We start from the raw sequence: 11354 nt of genomic DNA, 5'->3' as shown, positions 1-11354 counted from the left end.
TCGTTTAATTGATTCCATATAATAATTAAAATTAATTATGATTTAAATAGTCGCAAATCTCGTGCTCCGCAAGCTTAAATTTTGATTTTCATATATATTTTCCTTCCCGTATTAAAATGCTGTTGCACTAAATAGGGAATCAGGTATACATGAAAATTTAAAATATTCATAAAATATGTTAGGGATTCACAGATATGGAATGGCCTCCCTTAATAAATTTGTAGTTTAACTAAAAGATAACTTTTTCGGTAAATATATAAACTTTTAATATTTTTTTCCAAACTTTTGAATTAAATATATGAATTTTTGGTTTTTCTTATTTTTTTCCTCCAAAAAAGATGATGTGTAGTATACTTGCAGATTTTTATTTAATTATTGGGATGTATTCATATTTTTTTTTAATTATTGTTCAACCTTCTCCCTAAATCTCAGCCCCACGATTTTGTGATCTGATGGCCGAGATATATGATCCTTTTATTAATAATATTATTATTTTAATTCAAAAAGGGCAGATTTGGTGAGAAATCAAGTCAGTTTCCTTCCATGATTTTTGTAACAGCCCGCCCTCCTAGAGTACAATAAATACGGCGGCTGCTACCCGAAACCGACTCAAAGAAGTAAACATAGGCTAGAGTTTCATTTAAAGAGTATTGACCAAAAGAATGGAAAGAGATATCAGAGTATTTAATGCAACAACTTAACCTAGAAGTTCAAAAGAGGGTAGTTATCATAAATGAGAATCAAAACCTTAAGAGTATGACATAGTATCCCAGACAAAATCACGAGAAAAGGGCTAAGGCCACAACCGAAAGTAAGATGCAATTATTCCAAAAAACATTCTAAAGTATATCAAAAATCCAGCGGAAAACGACCAAGAGAAAAGTATAGCTATGTATGAAGACACAACTATGCTTGAAGGTCAACATATCCTTTTTAATTCATTAATCTGCTCAACACCCGCCACCACTCGTCGTCATTCAACCTGCACATAAGGAAAACACATGCAAGGCTGAGTATTTTGAAATACTCAGTGAGCTCGTTGCCAAAACATTTTATAAGTTATGCCACACTTACCAAGTGAACTCGAGTTTTAAGCAGTTATAAAAGAATATCACGAGTATCACAAAATATATTTTCATAGACTGGCCAGTCAAAATAACCTCCCATTTTCTCATCAATTAACAATCATTCCATGGTGCGACGAAAGTGTGGCCACACTTTTCGCCCACGAGACCGGCCGACTAGCAAGGACGGCTCTCGATCCCATTGTGTACACAGCCTGGTAGGGCTTGCGGCCCATACTCAGACCCGAATTCGTATAAGCAGATCAGATATCACTTTAAAACAAACATAGGTATGGCATAACAGTTAAACCACCCTTATATCTCCCAACAACATTTAGATAAAATAAAAGAGAGTTTTTAGAGTAAAGCCCACCTCGATTGCTTAGTTTTCAAGTAGATTTGCTTTTCCGTTATCCGGCTTCGCAACCAAAGTTTCACCTTTTAATCACATAGGCACATATCACAAGTTAGGTTCGATACTATTCTTACTTATGCATGTCTCATTATTTTCCTCTTTCCCATCGACTCATCCTAAACTTCATAACTTATAATTCAAGTCACGCTTATCATACGTACATATATTCATTAGCATCTCAACCCTAGATCTATTATCATATGTCATGCAAAAGTATTTAGCCATCAAGCACACACTACACAACACACACTTCAACACACACACCCACACGCATAACACACACACACGACACACACACCTCACACACTCTCGGCACACACACACACACACACACACATGTTCCCATATCCCTTCTTATCCCTTTTTCACTCAATTAATATGCATGAAGGTCCAAGAGTACCGATTAAATCGGTTGGAAGAAAAAGAAAAGGGGTAGAAGAAGAATAAACATAACTCTTAAGCAAAAATACCTTTTTAGAGAAAATCAATCGGTAGAAAACAAGTATTAGTCTTGATTCTTCAAAGTTCTTGGATTATACTTCAATTTTCTTCTCAAAGGATGAAGGATTAATGGAGTAATGTAGAAGAAAAAAATTGAGAGAGTGTATGGGGGTGAGGGGGCCGAAAATTTGGGGTCTAGGGTTGGGGTGTTCTCTTATTTATAGTGCTCAACAAGATCTTTAGGTAATTAGGATAGAATATTTGGTAAGATCTCATTCTCCCAATTAAATAAATAAATGAAATAATATTGTGAAGTAGGGAAGAAGAATTAACAAAAATAGAAGATGGCAATATCTCCTAATTTTTGAAAATTAGGCTAGGTAATTAGCCATGGTTTTGTTTTTGGTATTTTTCCATATAGAATAAAATATCATGGAACAAAATAAAAATAAGGAAAATCCTCCATGAAACAAGGTAGGGGCCGATTTCTATGCCCTTTAAATAAGGCATGGATTTCTTGAATATTGACTAAAATAAAGTAAGGCAAGATCTCTTGAAGTATGGAAAGATTTGGTAGAATAATTAAATTCTAGGTATGGAAGGAAATCAAGTAAGGAATCAAATAAAATAAAACAATTCCTTCCTTCCCAAAAATAGTGATTTTCGAAAATCACTAGAAAAACAAGGGGCTCGATTTTTACATCTCTAAACAAGGAAATAATTGGCTCATGGAATTTAATTTGGATAAATATCCCAAGGGTTAAATAAATTCCGGAAAAATAGAAATTCTTCCTCCAAGGGGTCTAGGGTTCGAAAATTATAAGAATTAGGGTGACAAGTATTTATGGAAATTTTCTCTAATATTCTCACTCACCCATAAACAATTAAATTGCCACATAATCTCATATCTTAATATATCACATGCCACATCATTAAATTAAATAGTTTGACTTTTCAAACTTTCAACACAAACCCTAACTCAAATCGACCATATCAACTCGCGAAATAAAAGCATTCTCGATGCCACGTCATCAACAATTAATTCTAGGGCTCAAAAATTAGGGTTCTAAAATCCGGGATGTTACAATTTTTGTTATATATTGTTCCTAAATTCAAGGCTCCCATGATTTGATTTCCATAATTAATTATCTTAATCTACGCTACATCTTTCTACAATTAAATTTTTATAGCATATTATAATTAAATAGCACGTAAATCGCTGAAATTGAAAGCGTAGCAAATATTAATTTTTGAGATATACTAAATATTTTGTTTAATTTAGCAATCTATCATCAAAATTCGTTTTTGAATTTTTATAATTAAGTTTGCTGGTGAACAATTTAAGAATGATGTTATTAATATTATTATTATTATTGACGAATTAAGTTTGCCGGTGAACAATTTGAGAATGATTTTATTAATACTATTAATAAAATTATTATTTTGATTAATAATAATAATTATTATTATATTACATTCGTATATGTCTTTTAATAAGTAATGTAGATTTTTATTTGTTCGCTAAGGGTCAGAAGCTAAACTCATTCCCCAAGGGTTTAACAGTCCATAGGGCTATGGTGTAATACTAGCTCAGTAACACAACATTCTCCATGAAAAGGGAGTTAAAGTCATTCCTTAAGGTTCAATTATCCACTGGGCTAGGGTATAGTACTCCCAAGTTCTCGTATAGGACCTCAATTGCCTGAACTTAGTTCCTATCCCCTAGGGTTAAGCTATACCTGGGGCTAAGGCATAGTACCAACCCAAACATCAAGTTCGTATCTGACTTTGTGTTCGTTGAATTCATACTGATTATAATGTACAAATATAGAGATTTAATGTACGTGTCTTTTACATTATCTCATGTGTTGTCTACCTTATAATATTAACGCATGATTTACATTACTTTTAAGTATATTTACATTATCAAAATATTTACATTACTGATTGCTAAAGATTTACATTACTTTTAAGTATATTTACATTTTCAAAATATTGGGGCACCAACATATGTATGTTCAATAATAATGTGTGCTTTACATCAAGTAATGTAATGTTGGGATCCTCTCTATCCACATTATTAGATTATAAAGGTACATTATTTGATAGATAAATGTTAACTATTTTGATGTAAAATGTACATCACAACTCTTTTGCATCCCCAAAATCTATGTTTGATAATTTGAAAAGCATTATTTGTTTTCTATCATATTACAACAAACCCAAACAAAGAAAATCTATTACAAGCGGATTCCTCACTGTCATCGAATTCAACTCGGTACCTCTTTGTACCTATTCATAAACAGATACATTGATTAGCCAAAATGTTACATTGTTGATTAATTCAAATTAACATTACTACCAATAACAAATACTAATAATGTAACACATCAGTGCGAAATAATGTAAATATTTAATCAAACAATGTGTAAAGGCCTAATGTATGCATATTTACTGTAACCTTATGAAGCGGGTAAGGTAAGTAAAAAAGTGTATTAATGTGACACAACATTATATAAGACACAATAATGTAGCACATCGGTAGCGAATAATGTAAAAATTTGAGTAAATAATGTAAAAAAAAATTAAAAAAAAATGTAATCGCTCATACCATAACACAAAATAATGTAGCACATCAGTATAAAGTAATGTTAATATTGGGTTAAATAATGTGCATATGCCGTTTGAAAGAAGATGCGGATGACCATATAGAGCAGAAAATGTAACTCAAAATATTTACAAATGCAACATATCATACCATAACACAGAATAATGTAGTAACAAAACATTCGATTCCTTGTATTTTGGCTCCTGGCTCTCGTCACCATTTTTTAGAATTCCCTTCCTCTTTATTTTAGTACAGTAATGATGTATGCGTTTGGAAATTGATTCTCAATTTCATAGAAACACACAACTATGCACAACAAATGACCACATTAACTGTATCAAGATTCAATTTTAAAATTGAATCTTATAACAACCCATTCAATTAAAATCAAAACTAAATGGATTCATCAAAGAATTACTAAAACCTAAACTAAAATATAAAAAAAATCCCCGCAACTAGCCAACTAAAATCAGTTTCCTCAATGTTGAATCGACTACAAGTTGAGAAAATTAACTTATTACTGACCAAGGAGTAAGCAATTGTAAGATGTATGGTCGATCGTCAACACGCGTTGAGATGAAGAAAATCAGTATGCGAACTACTGAGAGTCGTCGTCGGGGATTGAATCGGCGTTGATTGGAGTTTTTCCGACTTCAAAGCGGCGGTTAAGGATTTTTTCGGAGGAGAAGCGAGGGTGAAGCGGAATGAGGAGAATGAGATTGATTTAATTTTCATATAATGGGGAATGTGTATCATCGCTGAAATAAATACCCCTAAAATCATGGAAATGTGGTTTTAAAACTGATTGACATTTGTTTGTGATTCCATTTCTACCCCTATAATGTACCAAATCGACCTAGTAATGTAACACTGACTATCACATCTCCTACAAATCTAATATGTCCAAAATCTTAATCTAATGGTTAATATTATGATGGAACTTAACACTATAGAGGCAATATGACCCTAATGTTCCCCTGCTTGCATATTATTATCTACCTGGCGAAAGGTGGCAAATCGAAATGACATGCTATTATTAGCCTATAAATATACGAACCTTCAGTATTTTCTGATTTTTCCCTTTACTTTCTTTTACTCCGATTTGAATAAATGAATAACGAGATTTTCTGTTTTTATACTAAAAAAAGGCAAATAAAATTAAGTTGGTTGGTGAATTGCACTAATTTGATCATTTTTTAAAAATTGTAATGTTTAGGTTTTTTAGACTATAATTTTTTTTTTAACTATATAGGACTATGAAAGGCAATTTTTAGAGATAATAATGTATTCCCTTCGTCCCTGAAAATTTGTCACGCTTCTTCTCTGCACTTGTTTTATAAAAATAATACTCTCTCCGTCACACTTTAGGAGTCCCGGTTTACTACTTTTAGGTGTCCCACTTTAGGAGTCCTGATTAGAATATTCCATAGTTGATAATATTAGAAACTGACTTCATAAAATTTGCAAACCAACCAATGGAGACTGTATACAACGCACTTGTTGTAATCATCACTTAGATATTTTGTATGGTTTTTGCATAATTATCACATAAGCAGTAAAAACAGATAATCCACTTAAAATAGATAAACACCAAATAAACAGATAAGTCCATTTAATGCATGACATTTAAACACACATGATAATTATCGAAAATTATTTAATCTAGTCAAGGGAGAATCAATTAAATAATTAAGTTTTATCTTGGATAATAATTATCCAAATTCATTTAGGATTTATCAAGATAGAGTTAACTATCTAAATCCATTTAGGATTATTCTAGATTTTATTTCGATAAAATCAAATCCTACAATTCAAGATAACGTTGATCTAGGGTTATCATTATTTAAATCGTACTAGGATATTACTAGATTGAAACAATCTCATTATAATCCATAAGATAAAAATAAAAACCTATCAACCAAGATTTATACAAATCTTAATTCTATTTAGAATAGACATTCAGAATGTATCAAACATTACTTAGGATTTCTTAGATAAATAAATTTATCTAAATCCAATTAAATAAGGATTTTCTTATATATCATTAAAATCCTAATCTATCTAGGACATAAATCCAAAAGATAAGGATAACTTGGATTAATAGTTATTTTAATCCATCTAGGATTTGTCTTAATAGAATTAAATCTATTCAAATCCATACGATAAAATAAATTAATATAAATGTTTATCCTAATTCATCTAGAATTTATCTTGGAATAAATCCATAGAATAAGATAATATTATATTATAATTATTCAAATCTATCCAAGATTTATCTAGGAATAAATCCATATAAATCTATAAGATAAGAATCAAAATATTATATAATCACTATCCAAATCCATCTAAAATTTATCTAAAACTCATAGGATAAGAATAAAATAATATTATCATTATCAAAATCCAACTAGGATTTGTCTAGGGATGAATCTACATTAATCCATAGGATATAAATAAAAATTAGATTATCATTATCCAAATTTAACTAGGATTCATCTAGGAATTAAATCCCTACAAATTCATAAAATAAGGATAAAATCTATAATTAATCCATGATTTAATACAAAATCAAATCTTATATAATATATAAAATCCGCTAGATATATTCAAATCTTAATTCTAAATTAATCTTGAAAACTTTCCAAAAATAATTCAAAGGGTTAGGAAACCCTAATTTAAATTTGGAAAGCAAAGTCACGAGCGAGGCCATGTGAAGCCATCTCGAGTCTGGGAAATAGCCCACGAAGGGCTCCCACTCGAAATACAGCCGCAGCTCTCTTTTTCTATCATTTGTCAACAAACACATTAAAAATACCAAATGTATAACATATGCAATTTAAGAACATAATTTGCATGATTGGAATTTAAAACGAGTCAAATCTAGCCCTTAAAAACATGCAAAATCCGTGTTTGTCAATACCGTATGCTCAATGCAAACATATATTGATTAAGAAATAAATATTTATCAAGACCTCGTCTTTCAGTAGATTGCATAAAGACACGTCTTGTTGTTAGATCCGTTTAGTGCTATACCATACCAATGTCATCTTATTTCACTAAGGCTTAGAATTATGCGGATTGGCATTGCAACCTTTCACGATAGGTAGTCTAAGCCTATCTGGGTTGTGAAATTTTTCTTTTTCTTTGTTCAGAACTGACCGTGTTACCTTAAAGTGGACGTCGCCCACAACCGGTCTACTAAAACAAAGACTTAGACTTTGTTAATGTTTCTTATACATTTAAATATGTAAAATAACAACCATTAAATGTAAAACATAACAACATTATAACAAAAATAATCTGTTTTATTCAAGAGTTTTTACAGTATTCAATCACTCGAAGGTGATTTCCAGTATACAAACTCTAACATCCAAGGTAATATACGAGTTAGTAATGAAAGTGCCCTAATAAGCGTTGTTTGATTTGATTGCGTTAATTCATGCTTAATCTATTTCTTCCATATTTTGAGGCAATTACGACGTCTAGTCCTTGTGCAATCCGTGCGTCTATTTGTGTTTCTTTTGTGTTTTATTTGAGGACAACAAAGAGTTAAGTTTGTCCAAGTTGATACGCTCGAATTTTGCACTGTTTTAAGGCCACTATTTGGTCTGTTTTGAGTATCAAAGTTCCACCACATGTCTATCTATTATTTGCATATTTTTTATCTATTTTGGTATTTTGACGTGTTTTGTGAGAAATGTGCAAATTGGAGCCTAAAAAGATAGCAAAAAGTCAAAGATGGAAATCGAGAGTATTCAAGCCAGCCAGCGGTCCGCTGCCTCTCAGCCATCAATTGCTGATCATGTAGCGGTCCACTTTTGGAAAATGAGCTGAATAGAAGAACACGGGCAACGATCGCTGGGAAGTGCGTAGCGACCGCTCTCCGAGATCCAGCAGCTATGGAATAATTTACAGCGACCGCTGATCAAGAGACAGAAGCTTCGGGATGATTTGCAGCAGCCTGCTCGGAAAACACGACGCACAAATTTGCTATATTTTCTCTCTAAGACTTTCCATATTAGAAGAAGGATTTACCATATCAAGGAAATTCGACCCTATGTATAAATACCCCCTAGAACTTCATCAAAGGAACCTTTTGCTGAATAATTTCCAGAGTATAATATTTGAGAGTTCCTTCCATTGTTCATCAAGATCAAAGGAGTTTGAAGTGTGGAATCAATAAAAGATCAAGGCTACTCCCTCCGTCCGCGATTAGGAGTTCGGTCACTTTTGCGCACCTATTTTATAAAAATAATAAAAAATAGTTAAAGTGGAGAAATGGTAAAGTAAAAGAGAGAATAATGATTGTCAACATTATTCTCTCTCTTACTTTACCATTTCTCCACTTTAACTATTTTTTATTATTTTTATAAAACGGGTGCGCAAAAGTGACCGGGACTCCTAATCGCGGACAGAGGGAGTACAAGATTTACCCTTTGGGTTCTATCATTTTAGTACTTATGTTTTCTTTGTTTTCCCCACAAACTATGTATTTAGCTTATTCCATTATGTGTAACTAAACTCATAGAATTCTAGGGATGTGTTAGTAACGACTTTGGTTTATACAATTTCTATTTATTTTATATCCGTTTTGTTCATTACTTCGCTTCTATTCTAAGTGTTGGATAATTGCTTCACGTTTGAGTGACACATTCTGTGATGATCTATTGGCTTGCAACATAATCGTGAGAGGAGGTTTGCAAGTTAGAAAAGCTTAGTTGGCGTTAGAGTTAGCTTCCCTTAAAACGGCACTGTTAATTAAGAGTGAGAACATAAAAGGTCTTATGAGCCTTTAGGAGTTACTAATCTAGGATTGATGTCCTTACTGTCCGTAATCCACTTTGTACCACATGGACAATAAATGTGTGATTCAATCTAGTGAATTATGAACTGTACTAGGTTGTTGTAGTTGGAATTTTTATAAACTATACCAGTGAAAGCACATCCCTCGAATTCTCTTGTCTCATCTATTTATCTCTGTATTTTTGTTTGCAATCTTTACTTGCTTTTGTAGCTTTTACAATATTACTTTCAAAAATAAAAAACCCTTTGTTTTCTCCGAATAGTAGAAGAAGCTTAGTATAAGGTAGACAATTTGTGATATTTTTCTCTATGTTTGATATTTTGTCTGCAATCTTTTGCTATACTATTTCTGTCTTGTATACTTGCAAGTAGTTGTAATGCTAATAAAAAATGCATCACACTCATATTTTTCCATACAGCTCACCTTCATCTTCCCCTCTCACTCAAACACTCTCTCTAAATTCAAAAATGGATCCCTACGATATGGACCGGATTGTTGCAGAAGTGGAGCGCGAATAACAAGAATACTATCAATAATACTTTGCCGCCTATGAAACCTATGCCGAGGGCGACTAACTTTTTCAATGAGGATGAAGCCGGAAGCTCAACCGCAAAGTCTCCTCCACGTTGGGGTGTACATATTATGGTACGCGAGAGGAGCCACAGAAGGTTGACAATGCGCGACACTAAAGCCCACATCGAACTACAAGAAGACCTAGTCAAATACATTGAATGAAATTTCGCACGAGTAGTTGGTTTTTTTAATTTTAGGAATTTAATTATTCAATTTTTAATTCTAGAATTTTAATTGTTTACTTTTTCACTTTTAAGTAATTTGTTATAGTGCTTTGTGTATTTTTTATGCATTTGAATATTGTAGAAATGTTTTAGTAATTTAAGTACTTTAAATTGAATAATAGAATGGTGAGATGCATAAATAGTGTAAGTGCATGTCTAGCGGAAGAACATAGAATTAAAATTGAATAAAGGTGGTTCGGACGGATGCTCTAATCTAACTAAACCTAGGATGAAGAAATCGCAATTTATTTCATTCTAAAACCATCTGCAAGGGTACTCTAAACCTAAAATGAGATAGGTATTTAGCTCCAATCTTACTAATCTAAAGTGACAGTTTGGTGAAAAGACCTATTTTGTTTACCCTTTGGTCATTTTGTGAAATGGCAACTATTGGATAAAAAAATGCAGCTCTTATTGGCTTCTCAAATGGTCCAACCAAATGCAAACTTCTTGAAGAAGATTTGAAACACTTTTAAATAGATGGACTAGAATCTGCATTTTGTGGACTGATTTTGTGATTGCTGTATAACAGGTTTGGTTCTACTTGGAATCCAGCGATGGCTGCGGTGACCGCTGGCGGATAAGGCGACGAGAGAGATGTCGGAGATGCAGAGGAAGCGGCGACGCTGCTGCTGTGCAGGATGGGTTACTACGGCGGCAACGGTGCAGGAGGGCCGACAGCGGCGGAAGTGAAATAAAGAGAAGGAGAGCCCACGGCGGTGGCAGCTGGACTCGCACGCTGGCAAGCCCGCTACCTGGGAGTTACGAGAGAGAGGGGTTGGTGACCGACGACGGCGGTTGGGTGGCGTGGAGGAGTCCTCAAGCTGGGTGGCCAAGAGGTGGAACCGCGAGAATGAGAGAAAGGCGGCGGCCATGGCAAGTAAGGCATAGCAGCGGCGCGAGGGAGGAAGGCGCGACGGCGCGGCGCGACAGGCGGGACGAGCGACGAGGCTGTGTGTGGAGGAGAGTCGGTGAGGAAGAAGGAGCGGTGCTCTGGCCGGGGAGATGATTTCCGCCGCCGATTAAGGAGGGGGAAGAGAGATGGAGGTGTGCACAGGTTGAAATTAGGGTTCGCGTCTAAGGCGGGCGCATACAATGTGACAAAAATCTTTATATATATATTTTTATAGTATCGTAGTATTAAACACTAAGTTTTGATAATTATGCTTAATTTATTTACTTTAATAAGTTATGTAAGTATGTTTGAAATATCGTATGGGCCTAT

This window comes from Salvia hispanica, chromosome 3 (genome assembly GCF_029641045.1).
Source record: "Salvia hispanica isolate PSC_SH4W2 chromosome 3, Shi_PSC_v1, whole genome shotgun sequence".
Lineage (NCBI taxonomy): Eukaryota > Viridiplantae > Streptophyta > Magnoliopsida > Lamiales > Lamiaceae > Salvia > Salvia hispanica.
This window is presented reverse-complemented; position numbering follows the sequence as displayed.